General features: G+C 43.9%; 1 long non-coding RNA gene across 1 annotated transcript; it reads right to left on the bottom strand.

Moving 5' to 3' along the window:
• Positions 1–6033: 6033 nt before the first annotated feature.
• On the bottom strand, positions 6034–15480 carry LOC106781347 (uncharacterized). The gene is made up of 3 exons (XR_011434880.1): positions 15327–15480; positions 9733–9910; positions 6034–6291 (listed from the first exon to the last, which is right to left on the bottom strand). It is a non-coding gene; the product is annotated as an uncharacterized lncRNA (long non-coding RNA).
• Between the last annotated feature and the right edge of the window lie 12361 nt (positions 15481–27841).

The following is a 27841-nucleotide window of genomic DNA, read 5'->3' on the forward strand; positions in this document are numbered from 1 at the left end:
CTGTTCACTATCTCCGATTTCTCTGCTTCTATTTCCCCCTGAGCCCACCCAATCAGGTTTTGTCCCCATCTCTCTACCAAAACTGTCCTAGTCACAAATGACCCTCGCATTGCTAAGCCCAATGGTCACTTCTCAGTCCTCAGCAGCAGCATTTGACACGTTGGTAACTTTCTCCTTGAAACACTTTCTTCCTTGGCTCCCACAATACCCCGCTCAGCTGTTTTGTCTTCCCTTTTTGATCACACTTTCTCATCCTGTTTGCTGGTTTCTCCTCATCTTTACAATTTCCAAGTGTTGAAGTGCCCACAGTTCAATCTGTAGACGTCTTCTGCTTCTACCTTACTCTCTGGGTGATCTCATTTAATGTCTCAGGGCTTTAAATACTGTCTACACGCTGATCACTTTCCAATGTATATCTGCAGACTGGACCTTGCTCCCAAACTCCAGATCTGTACATCCAACTGCCTGCTTGACATCTCCACTTAGAATATGTCCTAGGCACCTCCCTTTATCTGTCTCAAATAGAGTCTTTGCTATACCAAGCCCACTCCAAGCTACTCCTGCAAACTTTACCACCTCGGTTAATGGCAGCTCCACTGATTCAAGCCAAAAACCTCGATGTCATCCTTGATTTTTTTCTTTCCCTCACAACCCATATCCAGTCTGTCAGCAAATCCTAGCTCCATCTTCAAACTAGATGCAGAATTTAACTACTTCTCCTTGACCTTTCTCCCTGCCCCGACTACTGCCATGCTGGTCCAAGGCGGCACCATTGTCTCTCACCTGGATTACAGAAATAGGCTCCCAGTTGGTCTGTCTGTTTCTGTTCTTGTCCACCTGAAGTCCATTCGCAGCACAGCAGCCAGGAATCTTGTGAAAATCTAAGTCAGATCCTGTCACTCCCTTGTTGAAACCGTGTCCTCCATTTTCTTCAGAATAACACCCAGGTCCTTATGAAGACCTACAAGGCTCCACATACTCCACCCCCTGTATTCTGATCTCTTCTCCATTACTCTCCCCCTTGTTCACACAGCTCCAGCAGCGTGCCTGGCATACTCCCACTTCAAGGCCTTTGTCCTTGCTTCTCACCCTACCTGGATCTCTCTTTCCCAGGTATTTACTTGCATGTCTCACTCTCTCACTTTCTGAAAGTTTTTTCTCAAAAGCCCCCTTCTCAGCAGACTTTGAGCAGAGCAGATTACCCTCCATAATGTGGGTGTGCTGGTTCACAAACTAGCCTCTGTACATGGAGGGCGAGGAGAGACGGAAGCGAGAGGCAGGCCACTCCAGATTAGTAGGTGGCAGGTTAAACAAGCAAGGGAGCTCACATACGAGGCTTGTCTTGGGCGGCCACAAGGCAAGTTGATCTCTGCGTCTGCCCGCCAGAATCTTAAAAGATTATGTAGAGGCCTTAACTGGGTTCGGTCACGTATACCGTCCAGCTGGTCTCAACAACACATTGCTCTCTCCAGACTACATCCTTGAAACCAGCTCCTAGTGTGGGAACAGCGGGCAGAACAAACATTCCAAGGATGGGCGTGGGGGTGAGGAGGATCTGATTGCCCGGGTCCAGCTCGAGGGTCAACCAGCGGTCATGTCCTTTTGATGACTTCCTCTAACAGGGTGGGCCTCATTCAATCAACTGAAGGCCCTAAGTGAAAAAGACTGAGGTGCCCCCAGGAAGAAGGAATTCTGCCTCCAGACTGTCTTCAGACTCAAGACAGCAGCATCAACTCTTCCCTGGGTCTCCACCCTGCTGGCCTGCCCTGCAAATTTCAGACTTGCCAGCCCCCACAATCACGTGAGCCAATTCCTTAAAAATCTTTCTCGGGCCGGCCCGGTGGCGCAGCGGTTAAGTTCGCACGTTCCGCTTCCCGGCAGCCCGGGGTTCGCAGGTTCGGATCCCGGGTGTGGACATGGCACTGCTTGGCACACCATGCTGTGGTAGACATCCCACATATAAAGTAGAGGAAGATGGGCACAAATGTTAGCTCAGGGCCAGGCTTCCTCAGCAAAAAGAGGAGGACTGGCAGTAGTTAACTCAGGGCTAATCTTCCTCAAAAAAAAAAAAAAATCTGGGCTGGCTCCGTGGCTGAGTGGTTAAGTTCACGCGCTCTGCTGCGGCGGCCCAGGGTTCGGATCCGGGGCGCGGACATGGCACCGCTCATGAGGCCACGTTGAGGCAGCGTCCCACATGCCACAACTAGAAGGACCTGCAACTAAGATATACAACTGTGTACAGGGGGGGTTTGGGGAGATAAAGCAGGAAAAAAAAAAAAAAAGATTGGCAACAGTTGTTAGCCCAGGTGCCAATCTTTAAAAAAAAAAAAATCTTTCTCATTCTTTCTCTCTCCGTCCTGGTGTTTCTGTTTCTCTGCAGAACCCTGACTGATACAGACTTTGGTTCCCTGGCCAATTTATCTAGAATTTCAGTATCCATCCCCCGAGATTTCATATCCCCTTCTCTGCTTTATTTTTTCTTCTTAGCACATTTCTAAAATACTACATATACTTCACTTTCTAAAAATACTACATATTTTCCTCCTTTATCTTGTCTATTGTCTGTAAATGACTAGGATGTAAACTATTAGGAAATGGATCTGTTTGGGGATTCTGGAGGATCAAGAGTATATAATGAAAATAGCAGTCACATTTATCATGTATCTACCACATAGTCAGTGCTAAGTAGTATTTGTTAAACAAATGAAAGAATATGTGACTCAATGAATGAATGAGTGATTGATTGAGGAGATGGCTGATAGTAGAGTGGCTCCCTGAAATGACACCCACTCAAACCTATAAAGCTTTTGACAGTTTGGGGGCATGAGAAAATTCCCAATATCATTGCTGGGCTGCGATGATTTGCTGCCATTGGATAAGGCATGACAAGACCTGTTGTGACTCTAATAGCTCAACTGAGTCACAGAATAGTCCCTTTTTAAAAGCCCATCTTGAAGAGGGAGGGGAAGGTTCCCAGGAAAACTATTGTTAAACTGTCATTTCCTCTTCTTGGGGGGCAGTTTTTGGAATCTGCTTTTCATCTACCTCAAGCTCAGCTAAGGGGGGTGACAAAAACCCACGGTGTTAGTGGACTGGATACCCCATCCGGACGGGGCAGGTGTAATCTTGACCTTGTCATCTTAACAGGCCGCACTTATCCAGCACATCTCTGTGCTCCAGGCACAGCTCTAAGCACATATTAACTCACTTAATCCCCATAACAACCCTAAAGTGATAAGAACTGTTATCATCCTCATCATCTCCAATTCACAGGCAGGAAGCAAGACGCTAACAGCTTGCCTGAGCTCACTCAGCCAATACTGATGGAGAGGCCTGAATCAAGGCAGCCCCAGGGCCCCTGCTTTTAACCATGACTCTGTAGGGAGAAGCTGTCATCAGTGTGTCACTGACTGAGAAAATAGGTCTGTAAGGGTCAGGTTGGGCAGAGGTGCTGAGAATCTTGATTTTTTTTCTGTTTTTTGTTTTTTGGCGTAGGAGTTGACTAGAGAATAGTAAATTTGCCAACCAGGCAATTGACAAATTTGCTGAGCACCCACTATGTGTCTGAGAGAAAGGAATAAATACTCATTCAAAGAGGTTTACAGGCCCCCTCCATGCACTAGACACAGCTGACAGTCAAAAGTGAGTAAAACAAGGCCCCTGATCTCAAGGAACTTCCACTCCAGTTAGGAAGACAGAATTTACACCAACGACCCAGATAATTAACAGTGCAAGACAGCAGTAATATTGGAGACATCCCGGCAAACAAAGCACAGTCTCACTTCTCCGTTACACGGTGAGCTCAGAAACGATTGGCGCAGCAGGATTCGGTCAGCGCGTATGCGATTTGGGCAGGAGCCACTGCAGGCGGGCGCAGTCATGGGCCTGGGCCTGGGCCTGGCGCAGCTGGAGGGCCCAGCTGCATTGAGAGAGGTTCTCTTTCAGTGAGTGCCCTGGACTAAAGCAAGAAAAGCAGCTGGGGCCAAACTGAAGTTATTTAGGACTATGGCCCTGGACTATGAGCGTTCTTTCCAGGCCAGAGCCAGGGAAAATCCTGAAGTTTGAGGGGGCTTATGTACCCCCTTTCTTTGAGAGGCATCATGTCATAATAGGAGGCCCATGGGACTAAGGGTCAAAATATCTGACTGTAGCCAGAGCTTCAGCACTTATTAATTATGTGATGTTGGGCAATTCATTTAGCTTCACTAAGCCTCAATTTCTTCATCTGATAAATGGAGAGAATAATGTCAACCACCTACCTTCTCACAGGACTTCTGTGAGGACCATACGAGATGATGCTTGTGAAACTACATCATAAATTCAAAGTCCTGTACAGTTTTTCGGGCTCATTATTCTCATCGTAACCAGCATGAACTTCTCCACAAACTTCAGTGTGTACGCGCATCGCATCTCTTATTTTTCCAAGTTCAATTAGGATGGATTCAGGGCCACATGTTCCAGGGGGACAGAATATCCATCATCAAGCTCTTGGGCCCCTCCATGCCCCTCCAGGCAGTCTGCGAACATTGTGGGCCTCATATAGTCCAAAGGGAAGATCCCAGCTGACTGTCACTTGGTGCTGGCATTGCTGTGGTGGTAGCTGCTGCCTCCCAGTGTCACAAAGAACACCAGTCTTCCATAGCTGCTGACCAATGCTGTCGGCCTCGCTGCTGTGATGTTCCCCGGGACAGTGTGTTGCATTCCCTCAGTGATTTGCTCAACCCTGGGTGCTCGGCTCATGGTACACAGGCTTCCATAGGTCACAATTTTTAGTGTCTGGTCCCATCAGCCACACAAGTTGGTCCCCATGAGTGCCCTGATGCCCCGGAAGTGCTGGGCTCAGGCTGGCCCAGGTATCTATGCTTTGTAAAATTCACAAAACTACTGCCCCTTTTCTAGTCGTGGGGGTCTCAAGGGCGCTAGCGGCCTCCTCCTACATCCCCAAAGACAACGGAGGGGCCGTACCCTCCCCCACCCTCTCTCAAGATTCTAGATTGTCTTCTGCACTACCCCCACCCCCACCCCACCAGGCAGTTTCTCTCCTTTGACCCTTAAATGCAAGAGACTAACTGCCCCATTTTGTGGACACCAGCACTTAGTTTTCTCCAAGAAGACTCAGCCTTTCAAAACACAGTAGGCTTATTTATATCACACATCCTCCCCCTCCCTATTTCGAGAATTATCTTCCCTAAGGTGGTTAAGGTGACTAGATGACTGAGTCCATAACCCAAGTTTATCCTCTGACAGGACATGGTGCTATATATATATTTTTTTTTCTTTTTTTTCTAACTCTTCTCTCTCCTCCCTCCCTCGATATCCTCGGACATTCTGTGCTCTCCCACGGATTTTTCTGCAGCTTTTCTTACTCTAACAAAAGCAGACATCACTAAGAACCTGGTGTGAATTAACCTCATTTGTTACCCCTTCTCCAAGACCAGTGATGTTTCAGAATTTGGCTCCAAAGGGAAAATCAATTTTCCACAGGGCTGAAAGCTTAGGCTTTAAGCATTCATATGGCATACATTTAAAAAAAATGACAGCTTCATTGAGATATAATTCACACAACGTACAATTCACCCACTCCAAATGTACAATTCAATGGTGTTTAGTATATATATATGTGTGTGTGCAACCATCACCCAGTCAATTTTAGAACATTTGCATCACTTCAAAAAGGAACCCTGCATCCTTTAGCTATCTCCCCCTCCCCCCGATCCTTCCCAACTCTGGGCAACAACTAGTCTACTTTCTGTCTTGATAGATGTGCCTATTCTGGATATTTCAAAAAATGGAGTCCTACTATATGGAGTCCTTTGTGACTGGTTTCTTTCACTTAGCATAATGTTGTCGAGGGTCATCCACGTTGTAGCATGTGTCAGTACTCCATCCCTTTCTATGGCCGAATAATATTCCATTGTATAGATATACCACACTCATCTGTTTATGAATATATGTCCATTCATCTATTGATGGACATTTGGATTGTTTCCACCTTCTGGCTATTCTAATAGCATTGCTATGAGCATTCATGTATAAGTTTTCGTGTAGACATATATTTTCATCACATGGCATACATTTTTTAAGCACCCTCTGCCCAACCCCGTGTTCACAAACAGATGGAGAGAGGTCATTTGCTGTCTGTTTCATGGCTTGGCATCTTCACTGTATGACAGTGGATGCTCCTGCTTTCCCTTGGCTGTCAGGCTGCAGGCGAGGATCTCACAATCCTGGATCCATGGCTCTGCCTTTTGCAGTCCTCTTCCAGCTAACTTCCTGGTATTTTCTGTGAAACTGAATAACAAAATTTGTCAAAATTACATGCAAATAAAGCATCGATAAGTATTTAGCTCAATAAATCTTTGTTAAATAAATGAATGGTGTGTTCGATGATCTCTTGGGTCCTTCTTTCACGGACCAAAGTGCATGAGCATCACGGCAGTCATTTCAGTGGCTCTGAGGCCTCTTCTGCCCCTGCCAGGGACAGTTGTGGTCCAGGGAGCTGAGGTTGCCAGGAGAGCAGCTTTCAGAAAGCACAGCATTGCAGTATCCATGGTTTTGCAAAAGGAAGAAGAATTGCGAAAAATTAAAAAGGCAATTTTGGACTGGGAATCAGAAACCAGGATTCTGTAGACCAGCCAAGAGCTATCAGTGTGACCTTGAGAAGTCAACCACCTCTCTGGGCCTCTGTTTTCTGGTTTGTAGTAAAGTAAGATTGGATTAATGGTTTTTAACTATTTTTTGGTTAGCAAACTCCTTTGAAATTCTGATGAAAGAAATGAACTCTCTCTCCTTGTAATGCAGAGCTACACAAAAATCTGTGTATTGTTTTCAAGGTCTCTCTGCAACTCACCCACAGGCCCAAATTAAGACCCTAATATCATGCCCCAACATGATCACCATGGTCATTTCCAATTCTTAGTGATGGAAATTTCAGAAATTGTAATGTCTGATTTAGGGAAAATTTGAAGGGTATAGAGTCACTCCCAGAGCCCTTAAATAGTATGGCCTGAGGAAACTATTTAGAAACCCTGCCCTAAATATAATGTTTTAAGTTTAAAATGTGAAGTATGTTTCCCTACTGTGAGCCCAATTACAATGTTTGATTCTTAGCAGTAATTTTTACATAATAAAAAGGAATGTGCAGTATATTATATATTTCCCCCAAAGCCCCCAGTCCATAGTTGTATATACTAGTTGTAGGTTGCAGTATATTTTTAAATGGTAATTCTATAATAAACTAGTTTGCCTATTGTACCCAAACAACCAAATGATTAATTTACTTTTAAGGGAGTATGTTTCAGAACCGAGACAACTGGGTGATAGACTGTGAAGGTGACTGAGTGGCCCTCGATCCCACAGGCTTCTCTGTTCCTCATCCATCCCTCCCATTGTCCCCAGTGCTCCAAACTCAACCTTAACCCACCTATGAAGCTCCTTTCCAGGCTCACAGATCCAATACTGCCCGAGACTTCATGGTGCCCCCACCCACTGGGTCCCTAGATGTGGCCTTACTGGTTTGGCAAAGCAGTTGGTTTGGTTGAACCAATCAAGTTTGACCAACGACACCACTCAGGTGGCCTTGACCTCAACTCACATAACACCTTCAGCTCTGGGGACAGCACTCCTTGAAGACTAGCAAGAGTCATTTTCAATGGCCACCAGGAGAATCTGACTTATTTAAGGGAGAGTACAGAAAGGCGATAGATAAATCTAGCACTTTTGCTTCTGAACTCCAACCAGCAAATGGAAGCCACAGCTCCTCTCTTTGGGCCATGGGGTTGAAGACAAGAAAACAAAGTAACTGCAGAGAAGCAAGTGCCTGTGACTGGAGCAATTCCTCAGTTATACGCATTAATCAGGGCAACGTTAGAATGGAATAATATGGACTTCAATAGAAATGTACGTTACAGCCATTGGGAGCCAGATGACTTCATCACAGCTAATGTTATTACAATGAATATAAAAGGAATTAATGATTCACCATTTAGTTACTTTCCTCCCTTCCCCCAACACCTTTTCTTTGGCTTTAACAAACTGGTCTGGAGCCAACTGCGACATCAGTTTAGTAATGACTTTAAGCACCATTTACGCTGCTATCATGGCAATTTAAATTGTCACTTTCTATTAAAAGGTCTACCTCAGAATGGTTTTAAGTGAAAGCGTTCCACACTGACAGTGCAATTAAACAAGAAAAAAACCCTTTTCTTGGGATGTCAGTGCAAACGTATTTTAAATAGTGGTTCAGCAGCGCCTTGCTAATTTAAACTACAGTATTGCTTTCTATTAAAGAATAGAAGCTGATTTAGGCTTTTTTTTTTCCCTCCTCGTACTGTGTGACAGTTTGAATTGGCACCGTGTCCCAGTCAAAGTCCTGATGTGCCAATGGGGTCCCTGAACCTGAAGTGTACCCCTCCCAAGGCAGGCATTAAACAGAAATCATTTCCCCGTGTGATGGGGAAGCGTCACCTCTCACAGCATTGGCTTTTAAAATTGCCCTTTTCTGCTCCGACATGCCTTTTTCAAACTGTGGCCCACTTGCTCATCAGGGAGAGAATTGTGAGTTAGCAGGCTGGGGGCTGCTTCATCAAGAGGACAACTTCCTGATTCAAAAATGGACAGTCAACTCCAGGGAAAATGTAGTGTGGAAAATAATTCTGAGCACAGGTGTGTGAGCTTTCTCTCTCTCTCAGATTTCTGAGTTTCGATCTCGAGGTGCGTTATGCATTTCCCCAACCTCTTCTGCAATTCAGCTGAGGAAAACCACGTCAGGCGCTTTCATCCTCGAAGACATTTTAACACATAAATGACAACGGAGCACAAATGTTGAACGTGCCAGTATAAAATAACACATTTTATCCACCTCGTTTGTCTTCTGGACTCCCGTAGCCCCAATAGTCCATAATTCCCAGGCATTTGGCTTACATAGATTCCAGCTATCAGAGAGAATAACACAATTACATTCTTAGGTGTTAGTGCCTTAAATTAGAAGTTAAAGAATATTTGAACAGCAGGAATGGCTGGCATTTTATTTTAATGGTCTTGAAGCATTTCCAGCCTCTCTGAGACTACCTTATGTCACGAGTAATAGTCTTGCTCTGAAGCACATTAGCCTTACCAGGAGTAAACGAGACATAATATTTAAGTTGCTTCTGTTACATTCTCAATTGATACAGTTATTTCTCTGAAGGACATCGAGATAGCATCTTGAGAAAAGTGTCCCGATGATGGTTATAGAGATGCAATTTTTTATGTCTACACAATTACGTTTCTAACTCCACCACATTCCACACTTGACTGCCATGGAAAAGATGATCGATGTAAACCCAGTCCTTATGAGAATAACACATAAGCTCCTGGGATCGAAACTCATTTTTATTTTACAAATTAGGCAAACTTTCTTTCAGTTCCATTTTCTTCCTGTTAATGTAGCAGGCATTTGTATTCAACCCTGGGCAGCTGGAAACGAGAAATGGCCTACTGATTTGGAGGCTTAGAGGGAGCAGGAGAGAGTCACCCCAAAAAGAAGTATTACTAATTGAAAGGGGAAGGTGGAGGGAAGAAGAAGAGAGACCCAGAGAAACTTTCTTTGGAATGACGCACATAGAGAAAGTGGCGAAATTATTAAAAACCCAGAAAGGGACATAAAGATGTACACACAAGGAACACAGGCCAGTTTGGGAGGCAGCTGGAGTCACAAATCTCAGTGGCACCAGTTCTTTCTACTTCACTCACCATTCACACTGTCCTCAACCAGATTCAGAGATCCTTGAGAGCAGGGCTGCGTCTTACTCCTCTTTGTATCTCAGACAGCCCCCAGCCCCGGGCCAGGAACGTGGCAGTATGCAAGACCAAAACATCAGCTCTCAGCTGCCTTCTCTCCATGTAAAAATGAGATTCTGCCCCCTCCTATCTGGAGGATGAAATGGAAATACTTAGATGCTATGGGAAATATAAATGAAAATACAAGTTTAAGTAACAGTCTGGTAATAATAGAAGAGATGTCTCCAATTTTAGTATCATTTCGTGACATTGCAGGGCTAATTTCATGGAAACTTTCACACAGGGCCTTGAATGGCTTGCCAAAGTTGACCTGTGAAGTGAACACTTATGTGCAAATTTAGGTTCAAGAAAAGAAAGGAAAAGAAAACAGTGGGGTTACTCCTGCCAATGGTGTCGGAGGGCTAAAGATTGAGCTAAGTCAAGATAAGTCAAGCTACAGGATGCTATCCTCACAGTAAATCAAGGAACTCACTCCGTTCCTAATTAAGGAGACTTCCAGGTGCATGGAATTAGACGACACTGATTGATTAGAGAACTGACTAATTGGTGTCCGTTCTCACCAATCCCCTTGGCCAGCTAAGTCGCCTCCTCCTGAAAAGTTGTATTTACTTCCTCCCAAACACGTGATTCTTTTCAGCTTTCCAGCAGCATTTAGAGGATGACATGTATAGGTTCTTTTAGGACCCTGGAAATGTAATTTATAGAAGGTTAGAGGCCTAAACTTATTTAAAATGGCGGAGGCTTATTTTCTCTGCACAACTATCATCACAGTCAATTTTAGAACATTTTTGTCCCCCCTAAAAGGAAGCCTGTACCCTTTGGCAGTCACTCTCGAATCCCCCTTCCCCCAGGCCTAAGGAATCACTATGCTACTTTCTGTCTCTATGGATTTGCCTATCCTGGACATTTCATATAAATAGAACAATACCATATGTGACCTTTTATGTCTAGCTTCTTTCACTTAGCATGATGTTTTCAAGGTCAGTACTTTCTTTTTATTGGCAAGTAATATTCTATTATACGGATACACCATATTTTATTTATCCGCTCACCATTTGATTGGATTGATTGGATTGAATTGTGTCCCCCTCTAAATGAAATGTTGAAGTCCTAACCCCCGAGTACCTCAAAAATGTGACCTTATTTGGAAATAGGGTCATAGGAGACGTAATTAGTTAAGACGAGGTCATACTGGAGTAGGGTGGGTCTTTAATCTGATATACCTGGTGTCCTTAGAGGAAAAGAGACACACAGGGAGGGCACCATGGAAGAACAGAGGCAGACTGGAGCGATGCAGCTGCAAGCCAAGGGACACCAAGGAGAGCCAGCGCCACCGGAAGTTAGAAGAGGAAAGGAACCCTTCTTCCCTAGAGCCTACAGAGGGAGCCTGATTTCAGACTTCTATCCTCCAGAACTGACAGAGAATAAACCACTACGTTTTAAGCCACACAGTTCGTGGTACTTTGTTACTGCAGTCCTAGCAAATGAATGTAATGGGCATTTGGGTTGACTCCACTTGAGATTCTGTTTTAATATTGTGTATGTAGAACGTATTTTGAAATAATGCTTTTAGCCCATTCTTGCCCATTGTCTCAGTTAATCCACATAACAAACTTGCAAGTCAGGATCAACCCTTCCCATATTTTCGATAAAGAAACTGAGGCTCAGAGAAGATAGTAAGGGGCCTAGCCGGGATCTAAACCCAGGTCGTCCAATTCCAGGTTCAGCACTCGATAAACCAGAGTGCCGAGTGAGCAACTCACAGCAGGAGAGACAGCTGTGTCAGATAGCACGTTTCCTTAAGAAAGCTATCACAGCAACGACAACAGCTAGCATTTACTGAACAATTTACCAAGCGCCAGGCACTGTGCTAAGCACTTTTCTGACATGTGGCAGACACTGCTAGTTGCCTACACAATATTTTCTTCCTCACTAAGAGAAACCTAAGCCATTCAGGGTTGCAATGGTACTGGCTGAAAATTACACTTCCCATCCTTTATCTCAGGCAGGGGTGATCAAATGCCATGGTTCTGGGCAATAAAATTTATGTAGAAGTCACTATGGATCTCCAATGTGACAGAGACAGCTGTACTCCCAAAGATTCATATTCCCCTTCCATGGCATAGAGACTCTGCGGGGCGGAACTGTGCATTCAGGGACTATATTTTCTGGCTCCCCTTACATCTATACGAACGCATGTGACTGAAGTCTGGCCAATAAAACGTGAACAAAAATATAGTACCCCGATTCTAGACCTACTCCATAAGTCTTCCTACACAATTCTCCACGCTCTGTCTTCCTTTGTATACTGGCAGGATGTTCATGCCTAGTATGATCCTGGAAGCCCCATATTCCAAGTTGGTCCTTGCATGATGCACTGAGCAGAGCTGCATCCTATCTTCTCCCCAAACCCCCACCCTCTGCTATCAATTGACCTTGGCAAGAGTGAGAAATAAACTTCTATTGTGTTAACCCAGTGATGAGCAGCTTGTTTGTTACAGCACTTAGCCTGCCCTGACTCAAACATCTGGGAAAAGTTTTGCTCTCTTGATTTAATCATCACCCTTTCCTTTTTTTTTTTTTTTCTTTGCAGTTAGGAATATGGATGTGATGGCTGTGGCTGCAGCAGCTACCTTGGGATCAGGAGAGAAAGGATATGGGAACTGCAAAGACCTCAGCTCTGAAATCTTTGAGCCCCTTAACCAAGGCCAGCACTACTTACCTCTGGGCTTCTTGGTGAGCGAGTAAAACTAATCCCTCAGTCTGCTGAAGCTACTATTAGTCAGGGGTTCTGTTGTTTGCAGTCCAGCACAATCCTTAACTGACACAATCCATTATTTCAAGTAAACCTCACCCAACTCTTCATTGGCAAGTACTGTTATTATTCCTATTTTATAAGAAATTAAATATTGGAGAGAAGGGAACCCTTGTACACTGCTGGTGGCAGTGCAAACTGGTGCAGCCACTATGGAAAGCAGTATGGAGTATCCTCAGAAAATTAAGAATAGATCTACCACATGATCCAGCTATTCCACTGCTGGGTATTTATCCAAAGAACTTGGAAACACACAGGCATAAAGATACATGCACCCCTATGTTCATTGCAGCATTATTCACAATAGCCAAGACTTGGAAACAACCTAAGTGCCCATAAAGGGATGAATAGATAAAGAAGATATGGTATTTATACACTATGGAATACTACTCAGCTATAAAAAAAAGATGCATGAACCCCTATGTTCATTGCAGCATTATACACAATAGCCAAGACTTGGAAGCAACCTAGGTGCCCATCAAGGGACGAATGGATAAAGAAGATGTGGTATTTATACACGATGGACTACTACTCAGCCATAAGAAATGATGAAATCCGGCCATTTGTGACAACATGGATGGACCTTGAGGGTATTATGCTGAGTGAAATAAGTCAGAGGGAGAAAGTCAAATACCATATGATCTCACTCATAAGTAGAAGATAAAAACAACGACAAACAAACACATAGCAATGGAGATTGGATTGGTGGTTACCATAGGGGAAGGGTGGGGAGGGCAGAAGGGGTGATTAGGCTCACGTGTGAGGGGATGCATTATAATTAGTTTTTGGGTGGGGAACATGATATAATCTACACAGAATTCAAAATATATTATAATGTACATCTGAAAGCTATATAATGTTATAATCCAATTTTACTGCAATTAAAAAAATAAAAAATTTAAAAAAACTAAATTAACTATTTTGTTGAAGATCACACAGCTAGTAAAGAGGCAGAAACCAGGGTAAAGCCCAGAATATTAACCAGTATACCATATGGCCTTTAAGGAAAACTTTTTACATGTCTATTCTTCTATCTTGCATGACATTGTTCCACAAAAACTTAAAATCCTACATCCAAATTCAACCACTTATTTTTTATTCAAATATATTGACAGGTCTTCTTCTATAGATTCAAGTATCAATTTTGGAAGACAATGCTTCATAAAAGTGGGCATAGGACAGAGAAACAGGCTGCTTCATCAATGCGACATTCAATCAGAAATACATCATCATCTGAACTTGCCATATTAGCAATAAGTAAGATTGATCACATAACAAAAGAATCTCTTGGTGGCTGAGTCATTTAGTCTGAAAAAATGACTCAAAGGCAGCAACTTTCAATAACCCATCGAGCTTTCAGGCTTAGTACGTATTTATTCTTTTCTTAATCCAATTCACCTCTTAGAAATAATTTGTCATGCTTTGATGCTTAAAATATACTTATTCTTTCCTTGATCCAAAATTCATCTTTCTGCGGCATAAAAGTACTTCTCTTCTTCCTTCTTTTGCCCCCATACGGGGCCAGTTCAACGCCTGGCAGCATCCAGGAATTAAAGAATCAGCCGAAAGCCTGGATCCTCTGGAGATAAACTAGTCGTAAGGAACAAGTAGAAAAGACAGCCAGGAGGGGGTGAGGATGAGCATGCCCCAGTAGACAGCTTGAATTCTCTAGTGGATATATTTCGAGGTGTCTAACCAGCCAAAAAGCCAGTGATTTCCCGTTATCTGGAACTTTCCCTCCAGACTCCCTCACCCTCGCCCCCATTTTTCAACGTGTTCCCCGTTGGAGGGAGTGTTTGTATATGTATTCCCATCTCATTGGCTACAGTTGAGCACCTAACCCAAGCTAGGGCCATCAGAATCTCTTTCTCAGGAAATCAGGAAGTTCAGTTCTGCGAGACTCAAGCTCCATTTGGGTTCTAGGACAGCACAGATGTAAAAGCTCAGAAACCGTGAGTGGCAGGTGTGCAGAAAGCTGATCTGCAGAGAAAGAAGAACGAAATAGCTGTGCAGGGCAAACAGAAGAGAGAGAAATGCAGAAGTGAGCGCGAGGCTTACCAAAGATTATTTGTCGTGGGCTAATTTATCTCTGATAGAAGGGGAACAAATATTACTTAAAAGACAGGCAGTTATAAAAGGAGTTGACGTACTGCCACGTGCACCATCGCAATGTATGTGCCCACACAGAACGAACAGGTTTCAAAGATTGTTTGCAGTTGTGATTTTCAGAAAGCCGCGGCTTAGAATCTCCTGGAGAGTGCTTTTAAAAGACCAATGTCCAGGCTGCCCTCGAGACCAATGAGTCAAAATCTTTGGGAGAGGGTCCGGTTACCAGTGTTTTTCCTTCAAAGCTCTCCTCAGGTTATTCCAATGTGCAGCTAGGGCGCGAAAACCACTGGTAAAAAGCAATTTAAACACGGCTCATGAGATTTAAAAATGACCATTTTGGTAAGCAGCCTTCAAGCAATGAGTCTAAACTAAGCAATATCTTGCACCTACATAAGGCAAAATTTGTCTTGATGTTCCTGAGTCCTTTTTCATACCAGAAGGTATTAAGTGTGTCCATCATTCAACGGCAGTTTTTCAGAAGGAAATCTCCCTAAAGTAAAACCCACCAGCCAATTTCCAAACTACCAGTTGATCGACGACTTAATGTCTTACTTTTCAGCTGATTGATTCTACTAGAGAAGGAACCATCACTAACCATGAAAAATTTACAAGCTTTCCTCACCGCAGTGTCAAATGGAAGCTTCTGGTCGGCCTCAGTTTGGAACAGTCAGAGGTTTGCAGAGCAAGCTGTTTTCATGGTCGAGTGTTTCACACAGCTTGGCTTAGGTCAGAGCCACGTTCATGGGAACCCTGCGGCTGCTGAACTCTGAAATTTCCTGATTAAGGAAATGAGAGGAAATAAGTCATTAACCAGCACCTACGCGCAGCACACCAACTTGGGGAGCTCTTTTTCTCTTTCTTCAGGAGAATTAAAAACAGAAGATGCTGCTGTTACAATTCCCTGAAATAAGATGGCAAAACCGAGGATGAACATTTAACAGCTGCTTTGGAACTGATTCTGGGAAGAAACAAAAAGCTGCCTATGGTTTCGCCACAGTTAAAAAGCACAGCTTCTCTGTGATTCATCTGAGGTCTATAGCGTGCAAACCGAGCCAAAGAACCGATGCCAAGAAAAGACAATGACAAAGGGAGAGGCTTAATCATCGTGACGGTTGCAATTATAATTAAATGTAAACTTGAGAAGGCCAAGGTTTGGGCAAATGGACCAAAAGCTGTTGTTAAATTTCCTTCCCCACTCAAAGGGCTTCCAACTTTAACATATTATTAATATTTATAAAATACAAGAAAAGAAAATAATATTATTTTAATAGCTGGTATGCGAATTTTTCTTAGAAGGCCCCTTTCTTTTTTCTTTATTTTCTTTCTCTCTCTCTCTCTTTCTCTCTCTCTCCCCACCTCCCTCCCTCCCCCACCCCTTTCTCACTTCTCCCCTCTCCCCCTCTCTCTCTCTTTCCTCCCTCCCTTGCTGTCTCCCTTTCTCTCTTTTCTGCTTGCCTTCCTTCCTTAAACTTTTAAAATAAGCCTGTTGAGAGTAGAAGCGGAGATGGCAAGAGGTGGAAGTATGAGCAGAACTGCCTGGCAGGAGACAAGGAAAGGAATCTGTGTTTGGAACCAGAGAGGGAGGGGAAAGAGAAAAGTAGGGCAAGGAGAGAGTGGAGTGCTCAAGATGGCTGAAGACTGGGGGAGTGCTGTGTAACCCCCAAACCTTTAGTAAAGTTCTAAACTTACAAAACGCACGTGGTACGAGGCGAGTTGGGGATCTTGTGTAGCATCTGGTAAAGGGTGTGACCTCTGGCAAGTCGAGGAATCAAGAACACACAGAGGGACAACAAATCAGGACCATGAAATAGAGAGTTGAGAATTTGCAGAGATTATGGGGAGGGCTGTGGACTCTCATTGTGAAACTCAGGGTTTCAGCCAGGTTTACCTTAATCTCCCAAGGCCAGACAGGCTTCATCTGGGATATATTTGCAAGGATTGGGATAAGTTTTTCATTTAGGCTACATGGCTATGAAGCCATGAGTGGTTCTTCATCGAGTTCTGTGCACTGTATTTTTTAAGTCATCCCGGGAATGATTATCAAGTTTCTATGGGGTATGGGGATTCCCAATGCACACTTCCCAATTCTGACCACATCACGTGTCAATCCAACAGGTTAGACAATATCTATCATCGGCCCAAACGTTAATCCATCAACCTATTAACTCAATAAGCATTTTGAATACTTTCTATGTTTAAGGCACTGTACTAGGCACCTGGGGGTAGACAAATATGAACAAAACAGATCCTGATCTCAAGGAGCTTAGTCTAGCAATGACAACTGTAGTGAGTTGAATTGTGTCCCCCACCTCATTAGGGTGGGCCTAAATCCAATAAGTGTGCTTATAAGAGACAGAAAAGAAGACACAGGAAAGGTGGCCACATGAAGATGGAGGCAGAGAGCGATTAGAGTCGTGCTGTTACGAGCCACGGAATGCCAAGGGTTGTCAGGAGCCACAGAGACCAGGAGAGAGGCATGGAGCGGAGTTTCCCTCAGAGCCTTTAGGGCAAACCAGCCCTGCCAACACTTTCATTTTGGACTTCTGGCCTACAGAACTATGAGAGAATAAATTTCTGTTGTGAAAAGCCACTCAGTTTGTGGTTATTTGTTACAGCAGCCCTAGGAAGCTAATACAGCAACTTGTACTGAAATAGCTAGGTGTCATTAGGAAAAGAACAGAAAATAGCAAGTGTTGATGAGGATGCGAAGAATTTGGAACCTTTGTGTGCCATTGGTGAGAATGTAAAATGGTGTGATCATTATGGAAAACAGTATGGACGTTTCTCAAAAAATTAAAAATAAAACTACCATATCATATGCTATCATATCTGGGTATATGTCCAAAAGAATTCAAAGCAGGATCTCGAAGAGATATTTGCACACCCATGTTCATCACAGAATGATTCACAATAGCTGAGAGGTGGAAGCAATCCACCCAAACGTCCATTGACAGCTGAATGGATAAAGAAAATGTGGTCCATCACATAACGGAATATTATGCAGCCTTAAAAAAGAAGCAAATCCTGTCACATGCTACAAGATGGATGAACATCAAGGACATTATACTAAGCAAAAGAAGCCAGTCCTAAGAGAACAAATACAGTATGATTCCACTTATAAGCAGTATCTAGAGCAGTCAAAGTCATAGAAACAGAAAGTAGAAAGGTGGTTACCCAGGGCTGGGGGAATTAGTGTTATTGGGTCCAGAGTTTCAGTTTTGCAAGATGAAAAACTTCGAGAGCTCTGTTGCACAACCGTGTGAACATACTTAACACTAGTGAACTGTACACTTAACATAGTTACGACGGTAAATTTCATGTTATGTGTTTTTTACCACACACACACAAAAGCTGAGTGCGAGGCAGAAAGGGGTAAATGCTGCAGTAAAAATATGGTAAGGTGCTTTGAAAATTCAGATGGGGAAGAGCTGACTTGGTTGGTGGGAGTGCAGGAGAGGAAGCAGTTCAGAGAAGGTTTCATGGTAGCGGCAACATTTGCGATGGATCTTCAGGAAAAAAATATGATTTTGACATTCAGGGATGGTGGCAGACATGGAATAGGGCAAAGCACCTATATGCAAATGACCGAGTTGAGTCCTTGAGTTGAGAGCGGTGCCTGGGACTGCTACTCGCCATTATGGTGCCCTTGTGCGGAGTAGAAAAAGATGCTGCTTTCTCCCGAGGGCGTGACTCGGCCAGCAGAGTGTGACTGCGTTTCAGCCGGGGACGCTTTTGCAGTTCACATTCTGCAGAACACAACTGGCTGTCCTAGGTCCATACGCTGAGATAAGAAACTCTGTTTGGGAGGGAAGATGAGCTCAGCTTGGGGCCTAGTGAGCTCTGTGTGTCAGCAGAACATCCAGGCAGAAATAGGAAACAGAAGACTGAAAATGTAGGACCAGAGTTTGGAGGGAAGTTTAAGATTAGAAGTATAGTTTGGGAATCACTTTCATGCTGTTAAAACTCCTATAATAAATTGGTCACATGGTACCAGTTACCTCCGCACATACTTCTTCCGGAACACTCCTGTGGCCACCAAAGAGGCAGACCGCGCCCTCTGGTGGACATACGAAAGCATTCCTTATCAACACCCCTCACCCTGACTAAATAATTTTGAGCAACTACAATTCAAGAGCATTCCGTTTGAATAGGCATCTGATCCTTGCTGCCAGGAGTGCTGCATGGGTCTGTTCGGCCGTGGCTGTGCCAGACACTGGGGCTCCTCTCTCCTCCCTGAAACAGTCTTCCTGCTGACTGTCTGGGTCCAGCAAGAAATCATGCACACTGTTTACACTTTCTTCCACACTAAGGTGCTGAGGGAGGCTAGGCCAGCAGAAATCCTGAGAAGTCCTGTTACTCTGCCCCTTATAGCCTAGAGGCCAGCCAAGCATGGGGAGCCAGTGTCCTAGCCCCTTTTCTCTTAGGTCTCACCTGGTCCCTCCAAGGCAGACAGCCCCTCCCAAGAAGAAGCTTCATCCAGCTTCATCTGACCATCCCCAGGGCAGAGCAGGAGAGCATCCGCTTACAGGAGGAGGAACAGAACTTTGATCCCCCCACTCCCTCGCTGAATATTCCTCCACATTCTACTCCCCTGGGGTAGAAGGTGAGTGAGGGACCTCTTTGTGTCAGTTTGCCCTGAATCCTGCCAGAGACCCTCCGCGACGGTGAGGGCAGCGGGTAACAGCAGAGAGCTTGAAGACCGCAACCTGCTTTACATTTAATATCTAACTTGACCCTCACAAACAATTCTACATGTTAAATATTATTTCTCCCACTTTACGGTTGAGGAAACTGAAGTTCAGAGAGGTTACATAACTTTTCAAAGGTCATCCAGTAGTAAGAAATGGACCGAAGCAGAACTTACCATTTTTTTGATATACTTCACATACCATAAAATTCAGTGGTTTTTAGTATATTCATGAAGTTGTACAACCATCGTCACTATCTAATTCCAAAACATTTTCATCACTCTAAAAGGAACTCTGTACCCGTTAGCAGTCATTCTTCATTCTCCCCTCTGCCCAGCCCCTGGCAACCACGAGTCTGCTTTCTGTCTCTATGGAGTTGCCTACTCTGGACATTTCACACGGATGGAATCCTACAGTATGTGGTCCTTTGTGTCTGGCTTCTTTCACTTAGCATCATGTCTTCAAGGGTCATCCATGGTGTAGCATGAATCAGTACCTCATTCTTTTTATTGGTGAATAATATTCCATTATATAGCCAGACTACATTCTGTTTAGCCATTCATCACTTGATGCACATTTGAGTTGTTTTCACTTTTTAGCTATTATGACTAACGCTGCTATGAACATTCATGCACAAATTTTTGTGTGAACATAGTCTTTCAATTCTCTTGGGAATACACCTAGGTGTGGGGTTGCTGGCTCATACGGGAACTCTATGTTTGACTTTTGAGGACCGGCCAGACTGTTTTCCAAAGTGGATGCACCATTTTACATTCTCTCCAGTGATGCATGAGTGTGCCAATTTTTCCACATTCTTACAAGCAAAACTGATTTTCAAACTCATTTGCTTCCTCCCTCCCTCCCTTTCTCCCTTAAATATATATTTATTGCTTACTGTGTGCCAGGTCCCGTGCCCAGCACGAGGATTCAAAGATAAAGATGCCACTGCGTCCATACTCGAGAAATCCTGAGCCCAGGGGAGACACGGCATATTTATCTTTGCACAGGGGTCCCTGCCTCACAAACTTGCACAGATGTCCCGGCCTCAGGTGTCACTTCTTGCAAAATAGAAAGATGAAGTGTAAAATTCAAGCTAATAATTTTACATTTTTCTCTATTTAGAATGACATTAAACAGCAAATAAAAAACGCCATGACAAGTGGAGAGAGAGAGGGAGAGACTGTGGAAGAAAGGAAAAAGCTCAATGTTGAAGTCGTCGTAATGGCACTTATTTGCTGCTTTTTGAACAAGAGGTCTCGCACTTTCATTTTGAGCTGGGCCCCGCCAATCCCGGCTCGGCACCCGCCGAGCCGAGCGCTACAGCAGGAGGGCACCGCAAAATTACACAGCAAAGGGAGGGGCGAGGAGCTGGGCCCCCGATGGAATGCACCACACCCTGCACTTGATAGTCTGGGAAATTATTTAGTTTGGGAGGACAGGAGGGAGCAAAGGCCCTCAAAATGCTTGGGTCTTTAAAGTTTCTTCTCCAGAGTGATAAAGGATGACACAGGATTCAGTAGGAACCGTTGACCATATGTAGATTCTATTTTAAATTTATAAATGAGATATAATTTGGAGCCAATTGCTAGTTTATCTCTCAACTTCAAACACAAGAAAGTCTTAGCTGGTCTTGCTCACTGCTGACATCCTTTAGAGGGTTGTTTAAAGGAGACCATAAATTACTCTGATTAGATAGTCCCTTGAGCTGTAGGGAAAGCTAGATAGAAGTGATGGTAGAGAAAACCAGCAAGAGGGGATGTCTGACTTCTTCCCTGTCCCATCGCATTGATAGTACCTTCTTTACACAAAACTTCTTTGTGTTTTTTTTTTTCATATGTATATATTCAGGATCTAACCACTTCTTTTTTTTTTTAAGTATGCTTTTTGGTGAGGAAGATTGGCCCTGAGTGAACATCTGTTGCCAATCTTCCTCTCCATTTTTTTTTTCCTCCCCCAAAGCCCCAGTACATAGTTGTATATCCTAGTTGTAAATCCTTCTAGTTCTTCTGTGTGGGATGCTGCCACAGCATGGATTGGTAAGTCGTGTGTTGGTCCATGCCCAGGATCCAAACCCTGGGCCGCCATAGCGGAGCGTGCAAACTTAACCACTCGGCCATGGGGCCAGCCCCCCTTTTTGTTTCGTGATTCGATTTCTATCATTTTTGTTATAAATGGACTTAAAAATTTGGTGGAAGATGCGGACACATGCCCAAGGTCACTTAGCTGGTAAGCAGAAGACCCAAGGCTAGAATCTATATCTCCGTAGTTTTCTTTTTATTTGGAAAGAGAATTGCCCTGTATTTTTATAGACTATTAAGTCATTTTTGTAAATATCATTTTGGGGCAACATATTTTTATTACACTGGGTCTTTTTTCACTTTAACTACTGAGATATAAACCCCTGTCTGGCCCAAAAAGTTTAGTTTACACAAAAACATTATCATGGATTTTATTTAAGACTTTGAAAAAGTTCTTCATTGGCAGTTTTATTAAGCATTAGACAAGAACTTAGAAAAGCCCACTGTCTGCTTAATTCAGCTCTTCAAAAGAGTTTCACTTAGGAATATGTGTTTCCATCCCAGAAATGATTAGTGGATGATTAAATTACGAGAGGAGGGAGAATTAACATTTCAAATAGAAGGGTACATAATGAGAGAGTTTGAAGTAGAAGAAAATTGCTCACAACTAGAATAGCATTTTGAACAAGAGATAAACTATTTATGTATATTACCAGTTTCAATCATTATATTTTGGGCTCCTTTTCAGCTCTGGCTGGTCTTTCTTAACCTGCAGAATGCTTAAATTTTACTGTCCAGAGTTTTGTTGGAGTTATACTGCTAAAAATAGAGGCACATTGTTCAGATGGAGCTCCCCGAGAAGGTGTGCCCCAATTAGATGGCACAGGAGCACGATAAAACTAGTGTGTCTTCCTTCTCTCTTTTATTCCTCTTCTTGTTACTGGGTCCAGAGTGGGTCTGGTCTGTGGGGAGATGCACTTGCTGATGGCCTTCACCCACAAGGACAGAAAAAACATTCAGGTTCTGCAGCCCGGGAGAGCCAGGCAGAACTCTAGCTACACACAGAAGCTCTAAGAGGCCAAGGGCATCGTCTAGGTAAAGCCAGGCAAGCCAGGTCGGCCATGAGGTTTTGTGACATATCAGTATGAGACAATCTCTTTGGGACTTGATCCTGCTAACATGGCGGTCATAGAAATCATTGAAAACGCTCAGGGGTAAAACACTGGAATATTTTTTTCATTTATCCATTCATCTCTCTGCATATTGAAGAAATGTTTAACATCTGCCAGGGACACCTACGGGGGCCACTCAGTCACCCTGGCAAATCCACACACCTGGAAGGGCGAGGGGCTCACGGGTGACCCTCAGCCATGAGGATGGGCCCGTGGGTAAAGACTCCCCTCTTCCAGGTTTCAGGTGGGTCATTCTGAGGTGGGTGTTCTACAGCCCCGAAGGTGGGCCCCCGTGTGGATGAGCCACTCTTGCTAAAAGAGAGAGGTTTCCACAGTGAACTACCTGTACACGGGTTGTTCCCTCGGAATCTGCATTTAGGGGGAACTGAAGCTAAGACTCAGCATTGGGATCTCTTTAGAAAGACTGGATCAGGGCAAGGGCATACTTGAAATGCAGGTGCTATCAAAGGACACTGGCAGACACAGAGCCGAAACAGCTTCTCCCCAACACCTGGGAGCGGACTCCCAGTGTCTCCTTGTGCATCTGTGAACAACCAAAGTTATTCTCTCGACCGATCCAGCTGGTCAAGGGCAGGATGCCCTGACTTGTGTGGACCTGGACCCCACAGATTAACGTCGTGCGCGCTGACTTTGTCTGCCCTTGGCCAGAAGGAGGGACTGGGAAAGTGAAAAACAGCCCTGCTGGCAGCTAGGTCATGATGTTCCCAACTGAAGATAAATAGCACTCGTGGAAAGTAAATAATGTCCAGAGCAGGCCGCTGCGTGACGGTCTTTGGAACTAGAGAGAGACAAGGCCACTCCTCAACAAGGAAAATGATTGACCGTCCCCCACCGTTGACTAATAAGACTCATTGCTGCTCCTTTATCAATGACAATTCTAGCCCCTTCTTAATCTCCCCAGTTCTCGAATAAAAATTAAGATGCTCAATTATTGTATTGCTTCTGCCTCTTGACAACATGGAACTCAGAACATATCCCCACTTCCTTAAACTCTCCTTGGAATCTCTCAACACCTGCCTGAATCCTGTACTAACCGCTCCCCATTCTTTCTTACTGAAACGCCCCACGGTTCCCCTGCAGCGAGTTCTTTTGAGCTGCAGCAAGCTAACTGAGCGGACTTGGCTTTGACTCCAGGTGTGCTCCTGGTGGTCTTAAGTTGGCAGGCATCTGCACAGGCCTCTTTGCTTACTGCCAGCTGATTAACGTCGGAAGAGATGCTGGGGAAAAGAAAACAAATGTCACTATTTTCAAATAGCTGTCATTTCCTCTTCTCTCTCCTCTTTCTCCGACATAAATTTTGTCTTTGCCTTTGTTACATGGAATTGATCTGTAAGTGACTTCTTTTGTATACGTGCAAAATAGCGTGCTAAGAGCTCCCTGTATGTGTCTCAGAGTCAGTTCACACCTGGTGGACATTTACTGAAGATGTGGCAGTAACAGCAGGCGTCTCCACTGTGGCTCATATAGTTGACGCTTTAAATTCAATATCCTACATCTCTCTTTTTAAAATGTCCCTTCGTTATTTCTTCCAACTTGGGCCCCAGCTTTCCAATGAATTGCTTAACTCTCTTTCTTCTTCTCTTCCTTGCAGCCCACCAGAAAACAAATGAACAAACAAAACCCCCAAACTCCCAAACTCCAAAATGACATCAAAAAAGCCTCCCACCTTACTAAGCAGAGAAATTTATCGCATTCAAGCCTTTACCCCAATACTCAGCTCCTTTGCAGATTTAAAGACTCATTAATGAAGGAGAAATGGAAACTAACCAGAATATCCAGTATAGGGAAATAGTTAAGTATAGTGCATCAGCCGAGTGGACTATCTTGCAACGGTTAATAGAGGCAATTAAGGCAACCCAGAAACAAGGAAAATTATTTATGAAACAATTGTTTATGAAAATGAAACATAATACAAAAAATGGCGAACAGCATGATTACAACTGGGCAGCAACCATCCATGGCTAGCTCAGGGCCTCAACCGGGTAACAGAAGGGATTTGTACTTGCTATGACTTGATGGCGTGAGCGGTGGGCCCATCAAGGCTCTATCTGCATGAGGGCTACAGGAGCCTGACGGATAGGATCAGGGCTCGGGAACAGGGTGAGGTGAGCGAGGCACTTGCACAAAATTGAAAGGAGTGCCAAACAAACAACAAAATTTCAGCCATCAAAATAGAAATATTTTAATGCAATATTTTTAAAAATCAGAATTAAGGCAAAAAAAAGAAATCCATGATGAACACAGTATCAAAATTTTAAGTGAAGATTCGACCCCGCACTTGCACAACTCTGAGTGTGAGTCCCTCACTTGCCTCCCCCGCGTCCTAGCCCTGGTAAGGACAATGACTAGCCATGTAGCGCCACCAGCTCTCTCCTCCCTCTCGGACTGAGCCCCGTGGAGAATAAGGGCTACTCCTTACTAACCCCAAAAGGACGGAGGGTCCAAATGCACACACTTGGTTAGGGAATGGTTGATCAGAGGGAAGATATTTCCATGTAGTCCAACGATCTTTTAGGGGCTGGGACAAGGAGATATAGCAAATAAAGTGCCCACCATGCAAAGCTCCATAAAGAACTACTCTATGAATGCAGTCTAGTTGGGTGACTCTTGGAGATTCTTAGAGTGCGAAATGGAGGCATGTCTGAAGCAGCAAAGGACATCACTATAGCAACCTGGATCCCTGGGGTCCCACTGTCCTTGTAGGAGCAAAGGCTGAAGAAGGCACGTGATGTTTGTGCAAAAAATACATGTGGGACAAACCAGAACCCCCCCACAGAGCCGGAAGGCAGGCATTTGGAGATTATGTTTCTGTATCTTCTGTAGGTTGGGGGCAGGGCTGATCTAGAAAGATCCAGTTTTGTAATTGTTGTAAGCCTATTGAACAGCAGGCTGGGGTGGCCTGTAGAAGCTCAGATTCTATATGCAAATATGCAAGGACTAGATGGTCATGGCCTTGAACAAAAATGACTGTGTCAGAGAAATAGTATAATGCTTGTGAGAAATCTTTTAAAACTTTTCTTAGTGTTTTTATGTGATCTTTTCAACTAATAAAAGGGAAAAATGAAGAAAGTATCACATCCACGAGGTTACCTATGTAGAACCTGGCACCATAGCCTAGAGTCCAGCAAACTTAAATGACAATATCTCACGTAAGTATCTGAGCATGAAATATCTGTGGTTTTACTGGAATCAAGAACTTGGTTTTCCTAATGGGGTTCTTACTAGAAAACACTAGGTCAGGTTTCTGTGAAGATAAAAATGCCTGCAGGATGAGGCCTAAAATAAGCATTCTGTACTAAAATGTAAAATAAACTAACAAAAAAACCTATGGCCAGTGATTCTAATATGTAGCCAAGGCTGAGAACCAATGAGACCAGCGCTGTTCCACAGAACATTCTACAGTGATGGAAATGTTATAACTGCACTGTCCAATAGGGTAGCCACCAGCCACACGTGGCACATGGGGCTAGTGTGACTGAATTTTTAGTTTTGTTCGATCTTAAGTAGTTTAAATTTAAATGTAAATAGCCACACGTGGCTAATGGCTGCTGGACTGAACAGCACAGCTCTTGTGCAGTGGTGTTCAAATTTTGGCTGCCCTCAGAGTCACCAGAGGGAGGAACTTGGTAAAAACACAAAGGTCCAGTCTGCATCCCACTGCAACAAGCAACTCTGTGTTCTTTATTAGCGTGCCAGGGGATTTCCCATAGCAGCACTGGGCAAACTTACTGGGCACCTTGGCAAAACGCAGATTCTGATTCAGTAGGTCAGGCATGGGGCCTGAGAGTCTGCATTTCCAACATGCCAATGCCGGTCGACAGCTCTAGATTTTGGTTGTATTTGTTTCTTTTTAAGGTAAATTCCTGAGTGGATGGTGTTAGCCATTTCCAAATGTTCTTTTCATTTAAAGTTTTTTTAATTGAACTATAGTTGACATATAACATTGTGTAAGTCTAAGGCGGACATGTTGATATGACACATTTATACATTGCAATATGACCGCCACCATAGCTTTAGCTAACACCTCCATCATGTCACATAATTATCATTTCTTTTTTGTGGTGAGAACATTTAAGATCTATTCTCTTAGCAATTTTGAAGTTTATAATATAATACGTATAGTTGACCATAGTCACTATACTGTGCATGAGGTCCCCGGAACTCATTCATCTTCTAGTTACAATTTTGAACTCTTGAATAACATCTCCCCAATTCCCCCACCAGGGGAAGAGGGGGTCGGGATGTCAGCTGCCCTTTGGCTTCCCTCATCCCGTTCAAATCAGGCCAGCTACATTTTACCCTCCCGCCCCAATTCCCTACACATCGAAAATGCCAGCAACACCTTGAAGAACAGGAAGAGGTAGAAATCCAAGGTAAGTGGCATCCTGATCATATCTGTATTTTATGCAGTACATTATTTTTCTTTCATAATTTACTGCCTGTTCCAGAAGAAAGAGAGCCTATGTGTGTGTGTTGAGGGGAGCAGTCAATATGCAGAGTGAGAGTGCTGTTTCGAGAATTTACTGATTGCCACAGATCATCGTGACTGAAAAACAAAAGCTCTGCACAGCTTATGGCACAGAAATGAGATTTGTCCTGTATTTGCCAGTATTAAATAGTTGCATTTCCTATAGATACTAGAAAAAATTCCCTAAAATTATTGCTAAAACTTGACAGTAAGTATAGATTCCTGATTAGTCAATAGAAGAGAAAAGGGTATTTTTAGTGGGTCAGAAACATTACATTGTCTTAACATGGGCTGACTTTTTAAGTCTCAGGAAGTTAAATGGATCTTTTAATGGGAAATAATGGGCACCCTCTTTTCATTTCCACATACTGGTGTGTTCCACAATGTCACCCATACATCGGGCAGCTGCTCCTTTCTTAACAATACTCCAAGCCTACAAAACTCCCATTTAGATAAAAAGAACCTAATTCTGCACTGTGCATCTCAATTACAATCTGTTACAATTTGCAGATGCAGGAGAATGGAGAGCTGTGTGGAAAGGCCTGCATCTCCCTCAGCCTGTGGGGAAGGGGGTGTTGTCTTCCAGGTCCTGTGTTCTCTGCCCCTGGAGCTGGCCCTGGGTGGGGAGTCTGTCTGACCACTGTTGCTGGGGTCACTTTGACCTCTATATTGATTGAGACCTCCAGAAATTACCTTCGCCCGGCTTCCTGCTCTCCCCCTACTTCTTTGGCCACTCCGCAGCCTCCCATTCCAGCTTATTCTCTTCCCAG

Source organism: Equus caballus, chromosome X, assembly GCF_041296265.1.
Source record: "Equus caballus isolate H_3958 breed thoroughbred chromosome X, TB-T2T, whole genome shotgun sequence".
Taxonomy (NCBI): domain Eukaryota; kingdom Metazoa; phylum Chordata; class Mammalia; order Perissodactyla; family Equidae; genus Equus; species Equus caballus.